General features: G+C 45.0%; 1 protein-coding gene and 2 long non-coding RNA genes across 3 annotated transcripts in view; 1 reads left to right on the forward strand and 2 right to left on the reverse strand.

The window, feature by feature from the left end:
• Positions 1-3,489: 3,489 nt before the first annotated feature.
• LOC132657571 (uncharacterized) lies at positions 3,490-17,002 on the reverse strand. Its single transcript, XR_009595964.1, has 4 exons — positions 16,973-17,002; positions 12,357-14,799; positions 10,265-12,292; positions 3,490-3,736 (listed from the first exon to the last, which is right to left on the reverse strand). It is a non-coding gene; the product is annotated as an uncharacterized LOC132657571 (long non-coding RNA).
• Positions 10,234-23,104, forward strand: part of BPIFB1 (BPI fold containing family B member 1) — a 39,899-nt gene continuing 27,028 nt past the window's right edge. Inside the window, exon 1 of the mRNA XM_060397022.1 lies at positions 10,234-10,318. The gene's annotated coding sequence lies outside the window, so the exon portion shown is untranslated. The remainder of the gene's footprint in view (positions 10,319-23,104) is intronic.
• Positions 17,538-22,705, reverse strand: LOC132657570 (uncharacterized). Its single transcript, XR_009595963.1, has 4 exons — positions 22,437-22,705; positions 22,062-22,339; positions 18,856-18,997; positions 17,538-17,847 (listed from the first exon to the last, which is right to left on the reverse strand). It is a non-coding gene; the product is annotated as an uncharacterized LOC132657570 (long non-coding RNA).

Below are 23,104 nucleotides of genomic sequence, written 5' to 3' on the forward strand. Positions count from 1 at the left end.
TAGAGCTGTAGAACAGAGTTTGAACCTTACATTGAAGACCTTAATGGTCTTAGACAGGACAGAAGGATGTTCAGATGAGCATGGATATCAGAACAGCTGCTCTGGGGTTCTTAGAATGTGCCACAAGGGGGTGGATAATTGTAACTTTCCAGGCAAAGGTGATGGTACACAAGACATTTCAAAAGAAATGAAAATGACAGATTAGAGAGATGTTCAGGAAGTGAACCTAGAAGGGTAGAGGTGGGGGAGCAGGTGAGATTCCCGTCTGGGTCTCAGGTGGGGGATCCCAAAGGTAACCAGAAATATGGGGGGATGAGTTGATTCCAGCATGCCTTTAGCTGTGGCCGCGCTGCATGAAAGTGCCTGGGAGACCCCAAGGAAGCCATCCAGGGATCTGATGGATACAAGTCGTCTAGCACCGCTCTTTTGCTTATTTGCCTCCAGTCAACACTAGCCTCTTCTCTGCTTTTTCAACAAAAGGACGATAAAGATGACAGGAAGGAAGTGTAGGAGGAAGGACAAACTAGACCAAAATGTTCACTGCTGAAAGGCTTGGGAAAGTCAAGCACAGAGAGGGGTCAGAGGAGTTGCACATGAAGGGATTATTGATGACCTGAGTGAGAATCATATTTTTAGAAGAAGAAGCCTGATTTTAAGGAACTGAGAAGAGAGTCGGATATAAGGAAGTTGAGACTGAGAGTCCAGGTAAGATTTATGAAAAACCGGAAGCAAGAAGGAAGAAGAAGAAGGACAATGAAATCATTGTCCTCTCAAATAAAAAATAAACATGCTCTCCTTATTTGGGGTCCTTGCTACTGCTGCTAAGTCGCTTCAGTCATGTCCGACTCTGTGCAACCCCATAGATGGCAGCCCACCAGGCTCCCCTGTCCCTGGGATTCTCCAGGTAAGAACACTGGAGTGGGTTGCCATTTCCTTCTCCAATGCATGAAAGTGAAAAGTGAAAGTGAAGTCGCTCAGTTGTGTCCTTAAAAGACCTCAGATAAGAGACGGCCAGCCCCACCTTTTCACTCCATAGAGGAGGCCCTGGGTTGTTGTATATGAATGACTTGCACAAGGTCACAGAATGACAGAAAGGCAAATCAAAGACTGAAACATCACAGATATTGGGAGGCCCACTAACTTTGTGAGAATTAGAAGATTCAGGCCGGTGTTTCTCAGCCCCTGCCAAACGCCTGCCATCACGTCTGGACCCACCGCAATCTGCACTTTCTATTGCCGCCAACCAAAATGGCATCAGCGGAGGACAGTCCAATTGTTCAGAACTGCAAGAAGGTTTAATACAGGAAACCAATGCATGTCTTCTGATGAGGGTTTAAGAGGGGAAGTATTTTCCACACTCACAGAAGTAGAATATCTTTGAGCTCAGGATGAATAGTTAAATTCTGTAAGCAGCTGAATTGATTGTTATGACTATGAATGACCTGAAATACAGAAAGGACCTTCCAGACTGGACACCATCAATCAGGACCTGACTTGGAGAGAAGCCAGGCATGTCTTTCCTGGTCAGGACTGAGAGTCTCCCAGGGCTGAAGCCCCAAGAAAATCAAGGGGGATAAGAGCACACAAACACACACACACACACACACACACACACACACACACCTGTGGTGGACCATCAGCACTGACCATGCTGCCCTCTGACCTGGCACCAAACTGTATTCCTGCCTGGACGCACATCCACTGCCCATCTCTGGTTACTATTTTCTTCCCACTGCTCCCTGGACTTCTTCCTAAAGCTCACTTGTGGGTCTTTTCTCTCCCCTAACAATTCCAATTTCTAATTAACCAGTCTAACATTCCCCTGGATACAAGACAGTCTTCCAAGTGACCTGGTTAGTCAGAGCACATTTTACGACTTTAAATAGTGACATTTTCACATTTTTTTAAACTCTCCACAAGGATGGCAGTGGCAGTGGCAGGTTAAAGACTTCCAAAATTGTCTCTTATCTAAAGCAATCAGAAAACTGGAAAAAAATTGTCAGAACCAGTTTTTTCAGAACTCTTAAAATTAATAAAAAACTTGCAGCATCTGGGTGGGGAGGAGGTGTTTATTCAATAAAGATTGCTGAATCTTTGTGACATTTTATCAAGCTTTGTGGCATTTTATCTTATCTATCTCCCACTTTTCAGTTCCACAGTAGACTTGAAAACTAAAATCCCATAATCTTGGTGAAAACCTGTAGCCTGGCAACAACTGGAAGCCAGCAGAAGCGGATTGGTGGAACAACTTCAAAGCCTCATTCCCAGAGAACTGTCCTTATTCGATCCATCAGTTCCCTGGATGAGCCCATTCCCAAGGCTGTCTTGACATGACCTGACTCAGAGTTCAGCCAGTCAATATGAACTGTCTTTTCCCTAAGGACATTTGTCAAAATGGTACACAGGCCTTAAGACTGGATCCCCGGGAGTCTTGTGGACTCTCAAGCTAGCCCACATTCAAGGTTTTAGGAACTTGTCATAATCACCTTTTTTTTTTTAACCTTTTAACCAAACAGAATCCAGGAGATATTTCCTTTATTGCCTCTTCCCATACCTAGAATCACACTATTACAATTATTTTATTAATGTGATCTAAGATATTTAGCTACCATTAATTTTGGCTGGAGGCCTGATTATACATTAATGTTCCGACAGGTTACCGGCTCCAGCAGCCTCTGCTTCAGGTAAGCTGTTCTTGACTATAACTCTATGTATTTATCTGTCTCTCCAGATTTCGATATGGCAATTTGTCCTATGACCTCCACCTGCCAATACCGGAGACATGGCTTGGATCCCTGGTCCAGGAAGAGTCTACACACCACAGAACAACTAGTCCTGTGCACCACAACTATTGAGCCTGTGCTCTAGAGCCCAAAAGCCCAACTCCTGAGCCCGTGCACCCCAGCTATGGAAGCCCCCATGCCCTAGAGCCACGCTCTGCAACAAAGAGAAGCCTCCACAGTGAGAAGCCCGCCCACGTCAACTAGAGAGCAGACCCCACCTGCCACAACTAAAGAAGGACCCTCGCAGCCCCAAAGACCCACCACAGCCAAAAATAAACAAATGAGTATTTTTTTTTAAAGATGCAAGGGCGTGGGGAGGGTTCCTACTCCTCTTAGGGACACAGTTGAGAACCTGGGCAGTTGACAAGGCAGTGGAGCAAGAGCCAGAGACGGAGCACTGGTTCAGACCCCACCCCTACTGGCATGCGACCCTGAATGCAAAGTAGCCAGGACCAGTCACAATCCCATAGCCCTCTTGGGCTTTAGCTGCAATGCAGCAGAGCAGAACTCACTGCATGGCCTCCTCCTCTTTGGGAATCGGTCTTCTAAGCTATGAAATGGGAGACTTTTAGCATTCGAGGCCTTGTTTCAGAAGAAAACTCTCTCCCCAGGAGAGAGTTTTATTTTTGCTGCAGCTAAATACCTGGCTCCCTTAGTTTCCCCTTGTATTAGTTATCTATTGCTGTGTAACAAATTACCCCAAAACTTTTTGGCTTAACACCATAAGCATTTATTCTATCACAGTTTCTGTGGGTCAGGAATATAGAAACAGGTAGGTGGTTCTGGCTCAGAGTCTCCCATGAAGTTGCAATTAAAATGTTTTCCAGGACTGCATCTTCCAAAGACTTAACCAGGGCTGAATCTACCCTCAGTACTTTGCCTCTCAGGTCTCTCCATTGGTCTGCTTGAGTGTCCTCTCAGCATGGCAGTTGGCCTCTCCCAGAGCAAGCGATCTGAGAAACAGAAAAAGAGAAACTGCAGAATCTTTTATGACCTCATTCTAAAAGTCACACATCGTCACCTTCTACTGTCTTCTCTTCATTAGAAGTGTGTCACTAAATCCATTCCACCCCCAAAGGGAGAATTAGTCCCCTCTTTGAAAGGCACATCAAAGAATTTGTGGACATATTTTTAAAACCACTGTCCCCCTCTCCATTCCAGATGCTTCCCTGGGCATTGCACTCAATGGCCGAAGGCTCAGAAGCATGTTTTCCTAAGCAAACGAGACTTTGCTCCCTAGTTAAAATCTTGAGCCTCCCATAAGGTGGAAGTGGCTGCAATCCAGTTTGGATTTTGTGTTAGTGTTATTTTGACTGTTGGTCTAAAAGCAGCTTTTCCTTCCCACTACATTCAAATCACATAAAAGTAGAAATACTCTGACTGAAGTGGAGATAAAGGGTACGGTTTCAACATTTCTGCCCTCTCTGTGTCTCCTCAAGCACTGATGGTTTGTGAGATGACTTCAGACAGAGCATGAAATCCCAACGGGGAAACTTTTTTTTGTTCTCTGTTTCTTCTTTTTCCCTTCTTGTGACTGCAGCATGAAGAAAGTCTCACTTGGGAGCTCATCTGTCTTGACTACTTTGGGTGAACTGGCTACAATCAAGAGAGAGAGAAAGTGAGATCCTCCAATTCTCACTATATTTTTCCATAAAATTTCACCTTTTTCTGTTTCACTTATATCTACTTTGCGGTTGCATTCTATTTCTGAAAGTTGATGATGCTGGGACTTTTAACTGAAAATTGTGAAGTTTCCTATTACAATAGATTTTATTTAAAAATAGACAGTTGAAAGGAGGAATACTGAGTAATAAGGTAATGGTGGCTGGTTTGGGGCAGAAATCGTGGAGGTGACATGTGAATGATTGGAATCTGGGGATCAGATCCTCAGATCCTCTAATCGGGGACCAGTCTCTTGATGCCTAGAAAGCCAGGCTTCTGGATAGCCAGAAGCCAAGTAGACCTCCAGGGCCCTAGCCAGCACTTTCGCATAGCCCTGTGACCACTAGAGAGAGCTGTTGCATGGCAACCCACCAGTCATCTTGAAAATGAACATTTATTTGCAGTAATGGTGACCCGGTGGCTCAGAGGGTAAAGTGTCTGCCTACAATGCAGGAGACCTGGGTTCGACCCCTGGGTCAGGAAGATCCCCTGGAGAACGAAATGGCAACCCACTCCAGTACTCTTGCCTGGAAAATCCCATAAACAGAGGAGCCTGGTAGACTACAGTCCATGGGGTCGCAAAGAGTCGGACACAACTGAGCAACTTTACTTTCACTTTCACTTAATGGTGAGCCTGGCACCTTACTAAACACTTTAAAGGCAAAATCTTATTTAATCCTCACCCAGAGATGAGGACTCTATGACCTAAGGTCATCCAGACTGTGAGCAGCAGATTCAGGTTTCAGATTCCAGAAGTCAAACTCTAGAGCTCAAGCTCTTTGCCAGGGGTTACAGACTCACTATCCTCCAGCCAAATCAGCACATTTTCATTTTTACTGATTATTCTCCTATTGGGTACTAATTGCAAATGCATTCACCTATTCCCCCACCTCCAGCATACCAAATTGTCTTATGCTATTAGATGCTTGGCCCTAAAAGTAGGGTGCCTGATCTAGCAATAAAAATACTGGACACCTATTTGAGTTTGAATTTCAGGCAAACAATGAATATTTTGTGTATATGTCCCCAGTATTGTGTGAAACATACTTAAACTATGAATTATTCATTTGTGAGCTGAAGTCCAAATTTAACTGGGCTTTCTGTATTTTTTTTTCTGGAAAATTTACCCTAGTGGCATTTGCATTTGCATCTCCCCCCTATACTCCATTCCCCCAGAGAGGGGAATATTTATTGAGCATCTACTCTGTGCAGGTTTTGAGTTGAGCCCAGAGCAGTCAAGGGCTCTGCAGCAGCTTCAGGCTGCTGTTCAAGCAGCACTTGTTTGAGCCATGTAATGAGACAGAACCCATGGTACTAGAAGTATCTGTGATGGATAAAGATGCCATGTGGCGTGTTTGACAAACCCCATGCCATCTTCAGCACAGAACTGTACACCATTAGAAAAAACAGCCCCTCACTGGATCATCAAGTGACCGTGAGGCCAGAGCTTCCCATCATGCACTAGGCACAGATATCCAGCAAGTTGTAAGGTCGGGCAGGACCTATAGCCATCCAACATCAGATAGAAGTAGTACAGCTAGCGTGAGTTTAAGGTCCAGGGGGCATAAATAAGCTGCAAGAATAAGTTAAGCATGAGGCCAGACATCCATGTCCCGTGTCACATGTCACCTACTAGTGTTTTTGCCCTCCCACTTATCTCTTGGTTCACACCTATGGCTACGTGACCAGTTGATGGAGGAGGAAAAAACCTGAGCATGGTCCTTTAAGAGGGTGGTGTAAACTGAAAACAGATGCTGTTTCACTATAGCTCTGCTCACTCAGGAGTGACCCTGAAAGATGAGAATGAGAAGGAATCCTGAAGTGGGCAAACTTCAGGCCACACACATGGTCATCCAATGGAGAAAAGAGAGAAATGGCCAGATAGTCACTGTTTTGTGGGCTGAAGAAAATGCCTTAATAATTTAATCATGGACCTGGAAGAAATAAGATTTAGAGATTGGGAATGCCAAAGCAGCTTTAGTAACTGCCACCGAAGGTATGTATGACCTGCCACCAACAAGGACCAGCACTGAGTGCCTGATGTGGTACCGTCCATTAGGGTGACCAACCAGCCTCTTGGCCCAGCAGAAGCGCTGAGGATTAGGACAACTGAGAACAGACAGCATTTCGAGTATCGGCTGAGGCCTTATGATCCGCTGCAATACCATGGACTCCAATTATTAATAGTATGGAAACTTCCCATGAATTACGACTGCATCAGTTTTGTAGGGAAGTCATAATACTATAGAAATGTATTTTCTCACAGTTTGGAGGCTGGACATCTAAGATCAGGGTCCCAGCAGGGCTGGTTTCCTCTGAGGCTCTCTCCTTGGCTCACAGGTGTCCTGCCTCTTGTTGCTTCTTCACATGGTGGCCCCTCCATGAAACCTCGCCTCTGGTGTGATCTCCTCTTCCTATTAGGATACCAGCCAGCTGGAGTAGGGCCCATCCTAATGACTTCATCTTAACTCGATCACCTTGGTGAAGGCCCTGTCTCCAAATATAGTCACAGTCTGAAGCATTGGGCGGTTAGGGCTACAACATATGAATTTAGGGGGACACAGTTCAGTCCATATCACCTAGAATTCTGGAGTGGCTGAGCCGGCAGAGAGCAAACTTAATATGAATAGCAAGTCGGCCCAAGCAGTGAAAGGAGTGGGCTACAGATGCTGGCACTCTCCCCCTACCCCTCCTCAACTGGGCAGAGCCTCACAGCTCCGCCTTCTCTAGAGAACAGCTTTCAGCCAATAAGATGGGTCCCACCCCCTTGGGGGACAACCCGCCACAGATGATGGACTAATACGAGGTTGGGAAAGGCCAGTCCCTGTGCCTGAGAGTGGAACAACTCGGTGCTGTGCTTTTCCCTCCCTCTCATAGCAGATGATCAGAGCTGTGGGAGGACCAGCTCAAGGCACTGAAAAGGGTGTGAATTCATGTGCCTGAGATGCTCACTGTTGGAGACAAGGGGGAAAGTTTATGGTACAATACAGCCTGTGAAATGAAAGACTCAAACTATGTGTGCTGATGTGGGGAAGACCTCCAAGACACATTAATGATGGGTGAGGGAATAAGGTGCAAAACACAGAGCAGGTTGACCCTTCTACAACTGTTGCAAAAGGATAAGTCCTTTCTGGAAGGACAGACCAGGAAGTATCTACAATGAATAAAACTCCAAGGGAGTACAGTGGTTGGAATGAGGAAATTGTGCACCTGGGCTTCACTCCACATCCTTCTGTATTGGTGAAATCTTTATCCTACGCATGTAAGACTTTCCCCCAACACTTTACTATAAACATATTTACACATACAAGAAATTGCAAATAATTGCAGTAAACCCCCATATACCTACACCTAGGTTCTGTAATGAACAATCTTCCATACTTGCCCTATCACATAAAGGTCTGTGCATCCTTCCATCTTATTTTTTATGCATTTCAAAGTAAATTGCAGATTGCAGTCCACTATGTCTTTAAACACTCCAGGAGACATTTCATTGACTAGAGTTCAGTAGCTGTGCAAGTTTTTTAACTTTAAGGTAAAATGTATATCAAATGAAATGCACAAATCTTTGTGTATGTATGTATCATTTTAAAATTATTTTGTTACACCTTTACCCTAGCATACACCTCTTTTTTCCTTTTCTATAAAGCCATTATTTTATTTTATTTTATTTTATTTTATTTTATTGTATTGTATTATATTTAGTGAGTTGGTTTTGTTGTTTGTTTGTTTTTTCAGCCTCACTGTGCAGCATGCAGGATCTTAGTTCCCCAATCAGGGATTGAACCCACACACCCTGCACTGGAAACCTGGAGTCAACCATCGGACCATCAGGGAAGTCCCCTCTGTGTATCATTTTTATACTTGATTTTCTTAAAGACTTTTTTTTAAAAAAGAGTGCAGGCACTGGCAACCACTGCTGCACTTTCAACCAGCACGTATTGAGCCCCTACTCTGCGCCACATAGCGTGGCAATGTGCTGGGGGCAATTCAGCAGACAGGACCAAGTTGCAGTTCTCATGAGCTCCTCGTCCAGTGACGGGGGAAGAGAGCAAACAATAAGCACATAAAAGAATAAGTAAATAAGATCATTGTATATTGAGTGAAAGAAGCCAGGTGCAACCGGGTACGTACAATGTGTTCTGTTTATATGAAAACCAAGTACAGACAAAACCAATTTACGGTAGGGAGAAATGAGAACCCACTCCCCCTACGGGGACAGAGGGTGTGAAATTGACTGGAAAGGGGCGAAAGGGAACTTGCTCAGGGGATGGTGAAATTCTGTATTTTGATACAGGTTTGGGTTGCACAGGTGATTTGACCCATATTTGTCAAATCTCAGCAAATGAACTCTTAAGATCTGTGCTTCTCACTGTGTACTGAAAGTTTTTCCACTGCAGCCCACTGATTGGACAGCCCCCAGGATCACTTCAATGGTTCCAGAGAGTTCTCTAGCTAAAGACCAGTGCGCATCTATCAAGCAATGTCGACAGCCTTATCAAAAGTGATATTTCCAAAGCGCTTAATGTTTTTCTGCTCCTTTCTGTCCCTGCATGGTTCCTTGAGGGCTGTGATGTTTGAGCCTGTGTGTTCTGAATGGTCAGTTCCACTGTAAGCCTCAGACCCTTTTGGTCCCAGTTGCCTTGGCAATGTCATCACCAAACTTTTTTGGAGAGAGACCAAGGGAGCCAATCTGGGAGGCCAGGGCAGACGTGGCCCCTACTTTCTCATGGGCACACGACTTTGATCTCATTGGGGTGAACCTGAACATCATAGAGGAGGCAGCCTATGTTGAATTCCAGGTACCAGACAACAGGAAACAGGTACAGCTTGGCCTCCTTCAAGCTGAGAGCCCAGCAGCAAGTAAGGTTGAATCACCATACATGCGCTGAGGACTAGGTGGGAAGGGTACTCACATCTGCAATTTAGTCTGAAATGCATCAAACAAACAAGGATGGGCAGAATTTAGGTGGTAACACCAATGGCAACCCACTCCAGTACTCTTGCCTGGAAAACCCCAAAGTGCTGCAGTCCATGGGGTTGCATTGGAGAAGCAAATGGCAACCTACTCCAGTGTTCTCGCCTGGAGAATCCCAGGGACAGAGGAGCCTGGTGGGCTGCCGTCTACGGGGTCGCACAGAGTCAGACACGACTGAAGCGACTTAGCAGCAGCAGCTGCAGCAGCAGCAACATGTAGTGTTACATGTAAAACTAACTGCTCTGTGTTCGAAACTTTCTTAAGAAAACACTAGGTCTCTGGCTATACTGCAGAGAGGAGTTATGAGGGGGCCAGACCAGACTGACTGCAATTGCCTCAGGGAAGAAATGAGACCTGAGCTGAGGCCCGGCAGTGGCATGGAGAGGAGGGAGGCCAGAAACACCATTTGGGGGAGACTCCAGAGGCGACCAGGAAGGTGAGAAATGACTGAAAACAGGCCAGAAGTCAGGGCCCTGTGAAAGCCCAGAATGACCTCTCCCAAGAGCTGCAGATCCTGAAAGTGCAGAGATGATGGGCAGGAGAGTGTCCTGAACAACCCTTCCCAACACAAAGGGGAATGTTGAAAAGAGGCCCTGTGATGCCACCAACTCCCAGGTGGGTCTCCTGGGTCACCCACTAACTCCCTCTTTCTCCTCTCCTGGAGGACCGAGTGACCCAATGAACACGGGAGCCTCCGTGGGGTGACTTCGAGGGAGGTGCCAGATGGGTCCCTGTGCTCTCCTTCCAGCCTCCAGGAAGTTGAGATAAGCCCAAAGCAAGACATTCACAGGCCAGGGAGGTCCCAAGTTCAGAAAAGACGCAAAGAGATTTGAGAACTCACTCGGTCTGGGTTTTGGAGCCTCCACTGGTGCCAAGGGACACAGCCACCCACACGGTAAGAGATTTGTCCTCCAGGTCAGTCACACTCAGAAAGAGCTCCTCGCCTTTCTTGGTGCATGACAGAGAGCTTGGTGCAGGTTTTCCAGAAGCCGGGCTGCCTCCCACACCATCGCTGGGAGTGAGAAAGGGGATTCCCCTTCTGCTCTTTCTCAGTCCTCCGCAGAGTTTGGGTATATCTTGAAAGCCTCTCCAGCCACTGCCTGTTTTCCCCACTAGGTGCCTTGAGCGGGCGACATTTCCCAGCTAGAACCCCACAGCTCATGCTGTGGCTCACCGTGGCTTTAGAAAAAGTATGTCACCTCTCTGAAGGGGAATCATCCAACTCCAGGCATTGGAGTGGGCTTAAATGGGTTAACTCAAATAAGGGTGCATAAGTGCTCACTAAGCTTAATTATAGACTTTATCTTATCTTAATTATAGCCATTATCTCATCACTATAATCCTGCTGTCACCTTTTTTTCTGAGAAGCGATATTGTTCTTTCACTTTTGGCAGTGTTATACAATTTTCTGTTAGAAGTGGAAAATCAAATGTATTTAAGTTTGAAACTGATTCCATTTACCAAAATGCGTGCTGAGTAAATAGTAATCTCAAGGGCAGGCAGATATTGCAAAATGTAAATGCAGTTGTGGCAGGCAAGGGAAGGTGGTACACAAAGCGCAGGAGATGATGGCTGGGAGGTTGAGAGCACAAGTTTCAGAGTCAGATGAACTGGAGTTCAGATCCTGCCATCGTGTCTCCAAAGCTGTGTGCGCTTGAGCCAGTCTTCCCACCTTTGTGCCCCTCCATTTCCTTATGTACAATGGGGAGAGCTTCCCTGGTGGCTTCATGGTAAGGACCCCACCTGCCAATGCAGGAGACTAGGGTTTGATCCCTGGGTTGGCAAGATCCCCTGGAGAAGGAAATGGCAACCCACTCCAGTAGTCTTGCCTGGGAAACCCCATGAACAGAGGAGTCTGATGGGCTACGGTCCATGGGGTCACAAAGAGTCAGATATGATTTAGCTACTAAACAACAACAACAATGAGGGGATAGCAATGACCTTGCAGGTGGAGGCTGTATCTGGCAGGTAGTGAGCCCTCAGAGGTGGTAGGGCTGTTCCTAGACTATAAAAGTCAAACAAGAGATTTATACAAGGAGTGTGTGTGTGGTGTGTGGATGGAGGGCATCCAGTTCCCAGGCTGGATGAAACCATTAAAGCCTCGTGATGCTCTGGTGGTACACTTCCAGCATCCCAGGTTTGCCTTTATTTTTGGTCTCTGTTCTCCAGAGGCCCACAGGGTCCTGCTCAGTCTCAATTCAAGGAACTGGGTGACAACATCTCTGGCCACTTCTGCCAAAATGGGCATAGTCCTGCCTCAATTTGGAGAACAGGCATTGAATTGGACATATTTCTGAGTTCCAGGCCATGGATCTGAGTTTCATATGATTAAAATTTCAATCCCTTGGTCCTCTGTCTTAGTGTAACAAACTCAATTAGTAGTTGGAGGAGAAGTGATAACTAGAACTTTTATCTAAGTAGATTTTAACTTCCAATGTGGTATTAATATATACATAATTTCAGCCATTGGCCACTACACATCTCCTTTTTCTCCTAATATCTGATCTAAAGCAATTTCATTTTCTAAAAATTTAATAGTTAGAAGAGGATACCTTGAGACCATAACTACAGCTACCAACTGCCAGCAGACATTGTTTTGAGAGTGGCTGGTGGCATCCCAAGTCTGACACAGCTCAGAAAACTCAAGTTCTTCCTAATTCAAGGACTTGTCTAAAGTCGGGTCTATAATGCCACCTAGTATTACCTTGGACATCTGAACCACAGCTACTCCATTTTTACTTTCAGCTGCATTTCTCTCCTTAATGGCCAAAGCAGATGTCACCGACAGTTAATGATTTTGTTGTTTTTTCTATATATGAGAGGATACAAGAGTTTGGGCTCTTAAAAATCATTTTCTGAAAGTGCCTAACTATCTAGAAGCCTGTTCTGCCAGTTTTTCCCGGAGCACAAGTTGCTTCATTCCTGATCTCCACCCTGAACTCCTTTCAAGGTATGTAGAAGGTCAGTGGCCATTGACCTAATTCTTGCAGAGACTGACAGCAAATGCCAGTTTGCAGTTGGCAGGGCCCCTTCGGGGTCATGAATACAACCATGGCTTGTGGAGCAGTTTATGACCATTTCATCCCATGATGCTAGGAATGTTCATTCCCAAGTCTGGCAAAAGTTTCAGTAATAGGCCACTCAATGTGCTAGGTCTTATCAACAGTGGCCAAAAATCTGGACTAGGTCTTATTAACAGTAACCAAAGGTCTCTGGACCATCTGCCTTACTAGTCCCTTATATTCAGGAAAATATTCCCCCTGTTGCCTCTTCCCATATCTAGAGTTACACTATTATAATCATTGATCTCACATGGGACTATATCATCATTTTATCAGAGGTTTAGTCATACATTTGGTAATGAAAGAAACAATTTCATAAAACAGGCAATATAAAAAAATAATATAGCAAGCAGTATTAGTAAGGTCATCAGGAAGAATATAAGTCAAGAACTTCCATTAGGTGCAACCCAGTATATCTCAGGTCTCTGACTTAGTCTGTTCTGTACCAGTCCTTATCTTTAAGGGAAATCATATATTAGCACTGTCCATAAGGCACCCAGCCCAGTTTTATAGTTTACTAGACTGATTATCCTTAGTATGATTTAACTGTTCCCAATATAGAGAAGCCTTTAAACTTAAATTACCGTACTGTACATAAACCTATCCCATAATTATGGTTTTATTCCTTTTATTCCAAGCTCAATTTTGCCTGTTGCTCTGATTGAGCTTGAGCATAGAGGAAAATTCATGTTTATGGCAAGGATCAGAGCAGGCATTATTAGTTTGCCAGGTGAGGGAATTCTACCCATTAATATAAATAGTGTCTTGAACAGGACTATAACTTTTTTCTTTTAAAATATATTTCCTAAAAGCCAACCAATTAGAGCCTTAGAGTGGAGAAATCCACCAAAGTAACTCAGAAGTCATGTAATTGGCCACAAATCTAAAATTGGATTGATTTTTAAACATAGCATGGGATCGTGCCCATGGTAGAAAAACATTTGATTGATATGCAAAGTTCAAGAAGTCAAGAAAGCATTATAAATAATGATATGAGTCAGGTCGAGGCTCTTGAGCTAGCTATCTACTTCTGATGTTGTCTTCTTCTTACGCTAGTAAGAGTGTAGTTTCTCCTCTGTTTGAGCATTGTTTTAAGGTGAGTCTTAGTAAATACAGACCTCTGTTAACAGAACTGGAATTTAATATCCACTGAAACACAATCTGTTTTATCTCTAATAATTAACGTCATTTTTACCAAAGTACCAGGCTTCCCTGGTGGCTCAGACAGTAAGGAATCTGCCTGCAATGCAGGAGACCAGAGTTCGATCCCTGGGTCAGGAAGACCCCCTGGAGAAGGAACTGGTAACCCACTCCAGTATTCTTGCCCAGGAAATCCCATGGACAGAGGAGCCTGGCAGGCTACAGCTCATGGGATCACAAAGAGTCAGACATGACTGAGCAACAAACAGTTTCAGTTTTCAGTTTTTACCAAATATAGCTAAATTAAGACTAATCTGTTTGCAAAATAAGCCTGGTCTCAATAAACTTGGCCTGATGATTTATATAAACTATAATTGATGATATAGGCCTATTTTGCTTTGCTGAAACTTTTATAGAGTTTCAGACTGAACTTTTACAAGACTTCTCAGGGCTAGGAAAGTCATGCCAAGAGCTTGTCACAGATATCACCTGACAGGTCAAGGTGAATTTCTCCCTTTTCAAGGTCGCCAACATACCTTGGGATTTCTGTACCTGTTAGTGAGTTAGCCTTCCTAATTTATCCTATAAAACTGCTGGGAACCTAAAAGTTTCCAATCTCTGTAGGGATCAGACAGAGAGAAAAGGGAAGTGTTTCAATTCTGTTTTCAAAGGTATAATTTACCAAGTGACTTTAAGTCATGAGTTTGAGGGGAAGGTTTTCCTTACACCTGGAAAACACAGATCAAACCAATAATTTTTCAGATGGAAACCATAAAAATTATAACTATAGTTACCAGTTCACTCAGTCGTATGTAACTAATCCTTTTTGTTAATAGTTTTATGAAGCCGTCAGGTTTCCCATCAGGGCTTCCTAGGTGGCGCTAGCAGTAAAGAACCCGTCTGCCAATGTAGGAGACATAAAAGAAGCGGGTTCAATCCCTGAGTCGGGAAGATACCCTGGAGGAAGGCATGGCAACCCACTCCAGTATTCTTGCCTGGAGAATCCCACAGACAGAGGAGCCTGGCAGGCTGCAGTCCACAGGGTTGCAAAGAGTCGAACATGACAGAATCAACTTAGCACGCATGCACGCAGGTTTCCCATTAGAATTCTTCAATTTCTTAGTTCAGCTTTATGGTGGGGTTTCCCTTGTGGTTCAGCTGGTAAAGAATCCACCTGCAATGCAAGAGACCCCAGTTCAATCCCTGGGTTGGGAATCCCCTGGAGAAGGGAAAGGCCACCCACTCCAGTACTCTGGCCTGAAGAGTTCCATGGACTGTAGTCCAGGGGTTGCAAAGAGTGGGACATGACTAAGCAACCTTCACTTTCTTTCTTTTTCTCAGGATTATGGTATGATAGTCAGAAACTTGTATTTATCCAAAAATTCTTTCTATAAATCTTGAGGAGGGAGCATTTTTGCAAAAAGTTTAGAATGAAACTGTAAATGTCTATGAATGACAAAAAGATTTAAAACCCACAGTGAAAAAAAATAGATTACAATGCAACTGACAAATAAACTTGGCTACTGCTGTAACATACAACACTTGCAGATAATTAGAATCATAATTTATAATATTTCACCAAGACATATCAGAATTTTAGAAACTCCATATAATTTCTAGGATATCTATATTAATAACACTTACCAAACAATAAAACTTTAGATTTACTACTCATCAGACAATACTTCCCATGTACTTTAACACACCACATGAACCTAATTTGTTTAATATCTCTCCATGGGGTGTTTCAGGAGCCCTTTGAAGAATCCCAAAATTAGCTAGAGGTCAAAAGGACTTCATTAGAATTTTCTTTGGGAAGTTTTGTCAAGAAAATATCAAAATGAAAACTTTTCAATATTTTCCTTGACAAAATTCAGTCAGACAGAATCAAAAACCACTGTGAAACAATAGTTATTCACTTAGCCAAAGAAACAATAAAAAATGTGAAAGACAAATACAGACCAGACGACTTAAAGGTCACAACACTGGAATTTCAAGTTACCAAAATCTAGAGAGACTATTTTTAGATAGGTATTCTTAAAACATAATTATTCCTATAGAGTTTACCTAAAATCTCTTAGCTCATTTGCATTTAATTCACTTATAAAATTTCATCATACCAAGTTATTTTTCTTGCTGACAAATTTGCAACAGACATAATAAAACCTTATTAAATTTTTATTAAACCTAGGCCCAGTAAAAGTATTACACTTAATGTTGATGACTGTAAAAGTATGTCTATTTTCATTAGATCAACAAGTTTATACATTAATTCCAGATATTAATTTAATACTAAATATTTCCCAGTTTGCATGAATCTGAAACAAATTCTGGCCAGTTACCTTCTGTACTTTGCAGAATTTATATAAGCACTTAATTTCTTTAAGCCAATTAAATAGAGCTCATTGACAAATTAGCTTTGATAATACCCTCCAAAAGTAAAGTCAAAGATAATGTCCACATACACATAAAGACAGACACAATGTGAGATCTCATAGCTTCACTTTCTAAACTTTCTCATGAATCAGAAATTATAATATAAAACTCACTAGTTTATAAGCAACAGTTGGAATACATAACCTGTTAAAAGGTTTCTTCCTTGTTATATTTTTTTCCCTCAGTCTTAGGAATTAGAGATGGCCTAAATAAGATAAGTGTTCCTGAGAGCCCTGGTTTCAAGACCTCAGTCATGTCTGTCTCTGCAGCCCCATGGACTGCAGCCCACCAGGCTCCTCTGTCCATGGAATTTTCCAGGCACGAATACTGCAGTGGGTTGCCATTTCCATCTCCAGGTCTCAAGGCACAGGGAAAGAAAATCAAGTTCTCCTAGTAGGACTTGTTCCAAGGTCAGAATCTAAAAATTCTTATCAAGCTTGCCTTTTATAGGCAAAAAGAACTAGCTTGGGAATTTTCAAAAGTTTTACCTAAACCAATTTTCTCTGGAATCTAAACAATATCATGGCCACATAATGTTGTCATAAAATAGCATCCCTTTCTTAGTCATAGGCTCACAGCTAAAATATTTCCAGTCAGACAGAATTCACTGAAGACAGCTCTGCCGTGGAACACAACCAGAATTTCCCACTTCACAAGGCAAAATGGCCATCACAAATCACAACACACAACACAAAGTATTAACATGAGGCACAAATAGGCAAAACCATCCTCATCACACACTCCCTTAAATACAAAATTAGAATCTCTCAGAAAACCTCCTACAGAGATACAGAACTTCAGATCTGAGCACTGGAGTAAAGAGAAATAGCTCAGATCTTCAAAGATTTCAAAGAGAGGGAAGAAAGGCAGGTTGAAAGAAGTGGGTAAGGAGAAGGGACAAAAGAGATGACCTTACAGACGTCTCCTGCCACCTGCAATGCTCAGATATTACAGGACTTTCCCTTGGGTTTCCAGGAAGAAAGGCCAGGAACTCCACCCTAGCAGAAATCAGAAACCAGATATGAGATCAGACTCTGAGTTCTCTGCCCACCAGAGGTGATCAGGCTCCAACCCTCAGATCAGGCTGAGACCCCTCAACCAGACTCCTGCATTCAGGATAAAGGCAGAAGAAAAAAGGATAGGATAGGAGGAGATGAAAAGAGGAAAGGGAAAGAGGTCAACAGAGTCTCTTGTTCCTTACCCGGTCAGGGTCAGGGCACTCTGACCAACCATCTGCGTCAGGAGAAGACCAGGGACAAAGGGTCCCAGGTAGTGACCACTGGGTCTGGTCCATTGGCAGGCAAGCTTGTTCCCAAGTACCCCAAGTGATCGGGATGTCAGTCATGGCAAAGAAGAGATCCCACCAGAGTCACCATTTGTTGCAGGAAGAGGGCCTCCTTCAGGGCCTGAGAGTGGGCACTCATCTCATACTCAACAGTGAATTGTCCAAGGAGACGCACGTTTGTCAAAGCATGAGATTTTATTGGGAAGGGGCGCCTGAGCAGAGGGTTGGAGGGCAAGGGAACTCAGGACAACTGCTCCACCACGTGGCTCACAGTCTCAGGCTTTATGGTAATGAGACAACTTATGACCTGTCTCTGCCCAGTCATTCTGATTCAGGGTCTTTCCTGGCCATGCGCATCGCTCAGCTAAGATAGATTCCAGTGAGAAGATGAGATGCTGAAAGCTTGGTAGGACGTATGGACTGGCATCTCCTTTCTCCTTTTGACGTTTCCCAAATTCTTCTGGGAGGTGGTGTTCATTCCATATTCCTTCCCAGGACCTCCTGTTGTATGATAGCTCATGGTTACTACTGTGGTTAGTAATAGTAAAGGGATTACTATTGTGCCTGGCCAGGAGGTGTGGGAGTGGGCAGTGGCTTTCATCAGTGGTTCTCCTAACATTTTGAGGGTTAAGTGAGTTAATAGGTGCTTAGAACAGGCCTGGGAAGGGCTTATGTGTCTGTGTGGTTCCATTCCAGGACCTCCTGTTGTATGATAGCTCATGGTTACTACTGTGGTTAGTAATAGTAAAGGGATTACTATTGTGCCTGGCCAGGAGGTGTGGGAGTGGGCAGTGGCTTTCATCAGTGGTTCTCCTAACATTTTGAGGGTTAAGTGAGTTAATAGGTGCTTAGAACAGGCCTGGGAAGGGCTTATGTGTCTGTGTGGTTCCATTCCCACATCCACAGCTGAGCCAAAGTCAGCTGCTGCTGGGTGACCTCAGTGATGAGGGCAGGGCCCAAGCCCTTTCTGACAGCAGAGGGTCATCTGTGCCCTCCACAGGGCTCCCCCTAGCTCCCTCCAGGGGCCTCTAATGCGGCCCCTGAGAGATGGAAAGAGAGAGACAGAAGGAGACAAGAAGAAAGAGATAAAGACATAGAGAAGCCAGTCTGTGTGAGAGATAGAGAGAGAGGCCCTGGGAGAAATGGCATCACAGAGTTCAGACAATCAGCATTCCACAGGTTTAGGAGGCCAGACCACACTCCTTCTGCCTGAGGGAAGTTCCATTGCAGCCTGTGGCTTTCTGGGGTGAGCCAAGGGTCTACTAGGACCCCCGCCCTGCTAGTGCTCAGTTCCCATCGTCCACCTCCAACCCCGGGTCTTGTTTCCAATGGAAATGGCCCAAGCCCACTCAGATGTTACCCAAAAACTGGTTGCAATGCTTGGTGGGTGCTGAGCCAAAGATCAGAAGTAAGGACTTGTTACTTGCAGCCAGCAAAAACACCGGGCTTTTTTCCCAAAGCAGTGTCTCCCTGAACGGCAAAATTGGGGAAGTTTAAAGCTAAGCGTACATGTATATTCGTGAAGGGCTTGAGCAGAGGAGAATTCAGCACAGACTTGGGGCCAAGGTCTTCAGAGTCCAAGCTCTAGCTGACTGAAGTCAGGAAAGCCAACATCATCATTCCATCCACGCCTGAGTGGGGGCCTGAGTTCCTGCAAAACCCAAAGGCTGTATGAGATTGTTAGGTATATCCCACAAGGAGGAAATTGGACTCTGTTTTGTCACTGAGCTATTGTTTCTTGACAGCTTTTCCTTTGTTCCTGCATTCACTCACTTCCTTTGAAATCATTGATTACTGAGAACTGTTCAAGGGCAAGCACTGTAGCCAAGTTTAGATCATAAAATGGCTTAAGCCAAAATGGCTTCTCTTATGTCAAGAAAGCCTTCTTTGTCCTCTTTCTCCGGAGGAAGAGACAGACAAGCCCCTGACTCACTCTCCAAAACCCACCTCCTTTCTTTGTCCTTCCACTTGGAAGGTGCTCTTCTCTTCATTCTCCATGTCAGCTTCTCCAACTCACCAGCCCAGATGAAAAGTCACCTCTTCCGTGAAGCCTTCTCAACCATTACTCTCCCCAAGCAGGTAGGGCACCCTCTCCAGGCTGCTGGCCACTGTCACACTCAAGACAGGTGTGGACCAAGCTACATGCTCTATCACCTGACACCTTTTGCCTGAGTCCCACACTCTGGCCTTTGTATTGTTTGTCTGGCCCTGCTAACACCCCTGTGCCAACCTCCATCACAGCACATCCAGGAGAGCGGAGGTTTATTGCAGTTTCAGCCCTGCCTGGATTTCCCTTTCTTAGAGCACTTGCTTACCAAGGCCAAGCTGACCACCACCTGATTCCATGCTACCTCATTAATGAGAAATCACAGTCTTTAGCTCTCTCCCTGCTTTGACCCTCATATGACCTGTCCTTTCTGTCCCTGTAAGACTCCCCCCCCCCACACACACACACCCTTGACTGTGAGTCCTACAAGGGCAAGGCATACCTGACCTTCCTTGCAATGTCCCTCTTAGATCTAGGAGTCTGGTTTAGCCAAGTTTTGTTTGCATTGAATCTTAATCTATTCCTGCCCCACAAAAGAGGAATTGTACCCATGAAGTTCCAATACAGATTTCTTTTTTTCCTTTCTTGGTGGTTCCGGGACTAAAGTGAAGGGACTTTTGTTCCAGCTATCAACCTTGTCCCTGACAGTGCTTCCCAGGAATCCTGAGTTGGTGGGGGCTTGTGGGCCAGCTCTGGGAAAAGAATGAGCTTTCCTCCACCTCCTTGTCCTCTACCCAATCTTTATTTATTCATTTTCATGGGATTGTTTTTTGATCCAAAATATGAATTCAGTGTAACCTTTGTTTAATTCTGAAAACATAAAGACAACGGTAAAGGTCACCGATGATGACACACACCAAGAAAAAAGCGTTGTTACTGTTTGGGTGTATTTCCTTCCAGTATTTTATCCAGATTGGAAAAAAAAATTTTATACGAAGCAGAAGAAACTATTTCTTTTTTCACTTGCTAAGAGTCTTTAATTAGTTTCTCCATATTGCTTTGTGACGGCTGCCTGGTGGCCCACAATTTATTTGACAAATCCCCTGTCGATAGACACTTAAACTGGTGCCACTTGATACATAATGTTGCAGTGTGCACCCAAACAGTTTATTTGTCAACATCATCAACCTCCTGGTTCCAACTGGTCTAGGGTCTACATGCTTGTGGGCAGCATATAGTTAACTTCTTCCACCTGGTAGGGGTTTCAGTATCTGTGACACAGATCGAATGACATGGCTCAGGATATTACCTGTAGCTCCAGAGGAGGAGCTAAAGGAACTTGGCCATATAATGGCTAAACTAATCTTATTTGGTCTTGCTTCGCCATTTTCCTTTATTTCTTCATTTTCTTGCTATTCTGATTAACTTCATTCTTAGGAACACAAAGAAGGAGGCTAAAGTTTTTCTACAGAGAGGAGGTAGGGGTGGGAGCGGGAAAGTTTTTCCCAGGAAGCCCCATAGGAAGCTGCTCAGTTACACTAACGGTCTATTTTGCCCACATCACTGGGCAATTCCCTCAGACAGAATTTACGCACCCCTTGGGTCATGGATATGAGTCTTCCTAAGAATAAATTTGCTCTCTAGAAAAGGTCATTCCACACTGCATATTTACCAAGCTCCCACTGCTATAAGCAAAGGTTATCAGAGCCAGCCTGACCCACAGCATCAAAGAGTCCAATATCGTTATCTAACAGTTAGGGAGCCTAAGGCCCAGAGATAAGAACTGATTTATCCAAAGGCCTTAGCACACTCTATGTTGTCTAGAGATTTTCTCCCTACTCAGTTATCTCTCTGACATTTTGCAAGGGATGCAAAATCTTCAACAAGGATGCAGGTGGGATGGAGAGAGGATATAGCATCTATATTGCCCACGGCAGACATCGCTAATCAATCATCATAATTTCTTCCAACACTTGAGGACATCTCCAGCAGTCATTACCATGCAACAGGACTTGGCACAAGAGGTGAAATGTTTCTAGTGGCATTTTTGGTGCCAACAACAAGCATTTTCAAATTGTGGGCTTGAGCCCATTTGAGTGAATGTTTCATGTGGCTTCCTTCTTGCCCTCTGAGACAGAAAAAGTCCACAAGTTCTCCTGGTTTCCATCTGTCTAACCCTGCCGTGTTCTCAGAGACCCTTTCTGGTTTTCCACAGATTTCCGAGAAAAGGGTGCCCCTCATCCCACTTGGGGTGATGTGCTGGGCTGGGACAGGAGGGCAGAATGGGCTGCCTGAGTCAGACAGAACTGGGTCCAGATCCTGGCTCCACAGTTATAGCTGTGAGGCCATGGGCAAGTCACTGTCCTTCTCCAAGAGCCTTCCTCATCTGGGAAACGGGGTGTTAATACTGCTCTTCTCTCCCTCCTGGCCCCTGCTTTTGGTGATGTGTAGAAAAGAGATGGTCTTTTTCACTCTGCCACTTTGCCGTGTTGGAGTGAACAGCTCTGGTTCAACAGCAAACTCTCCCCATGCTTAACCCATGTTTCTATGCTATCAGCTTGGCAGGGGAAAGGAGCTCGCTTGCTCTCTCTCTGTCTCTCTGCCTGTCTGTCTCTCTCTCTCACACACACACACACACAGGAACACACATTCACCTTTTCTTCCTCTCTGGCTCCATCTGGATGGATCACAGGCAGGGAGAAGAGGGCAGGAAGCAGGAGAGAGTTACCTGGATTGGTACTGTTGCAAGATGGCTTCCTGGAGAGGCAGAAACTGTTTAGAGTTGAGTCTCATGGGCACCTTCATGGGGGTGTTTCACATCTTCATGCCAGGCCTCTCAAGCCGCAGGGCCAGAGGAGGGCAGAGCTTCTCCAATCGCTGACCCCCTACATGCCACCCCAGCTTCTGGTTCTCTGGCACCCCTTCCTCACTGCCCAGAGGCTGAGAATGGGAAGAACGGAAATCAGCCCCAGACCAGATTGCTCTCCTGCAGGGTCCACACCAGGCCTTTGGAAAAGCACACAGAGACACACACACACTTTGACCACATCCTTAGCAAGCAGAGAGCAGTAATTTTTTCCCTCTCAAATGCCACTCTGCCCACCTGAGCTGATGACGTCAGCTCCTCAGCCTGTTTCTCTCAGGAATGAGACAGGATCCTGTCCATCGCACGTCCCAGGTCCAGGGTCGCACCCCTCTAGGCCTGGACTAGGGCACACAGCCCTGCTCGCCTCACTGAGCCAGTGGGGGAGGGGCCCACGGCTGTCTGCTGAGAAGCATCTTCACAGACCTGCCTCCTTTGCCCTCTCGACTCCTTTCTCACCTTAGTCTGGGCCAGGAGCCCCCATAGGAGGGACTCAAGAGCGCTGCCACTGCCTCCTGGCTGCCTGCTCACACTGCGGGCTGGCTCCTCCTCTTGCTTTATAGCTTCTGTGGAAGTGTGGCGCCTCCGGCGATACTTGAGCTTGGGGACTTGAGGAAGTGCTGGGGAGGACACTCATCCATGGGCAGCAGTCAGGCAGCTTGAGGCAGATACGCCTCTGAACTGGGACTTGAAGGTCAATTATATTAATATTTCAATAATAATAATCGCCTTTCCCTGGTGGCTCAGATGGCAAAGAATCTGCCTGCAATGCAGGAGACCTGGTTCGATCGCTGAGTCAGGAAGATCCCCTGAAGAAGGGAATGGCTACCTACTCTGATATTCTTGCCTGGAGTATCCCATGGACAGAAGAGCCTGGCAGCATACAGGCCATGGGGCCGCAAAGAGTC

This window comes from Ovis aries, chromosome 13, assembly GCF_016772045.2.
Source record: "Ovis aries strain OAR_USU_Benz2616 breed Rambouillet chromosome 13, ARS-UI_Ramb_v3.0, whole genome shotgun sequence".
NCBI classification, from domain to species: Eukaryota; Metazoa; Chordata; class Mammalia; order Artiodactyla; family Bovidae; genus Ovis; species Ovis aries.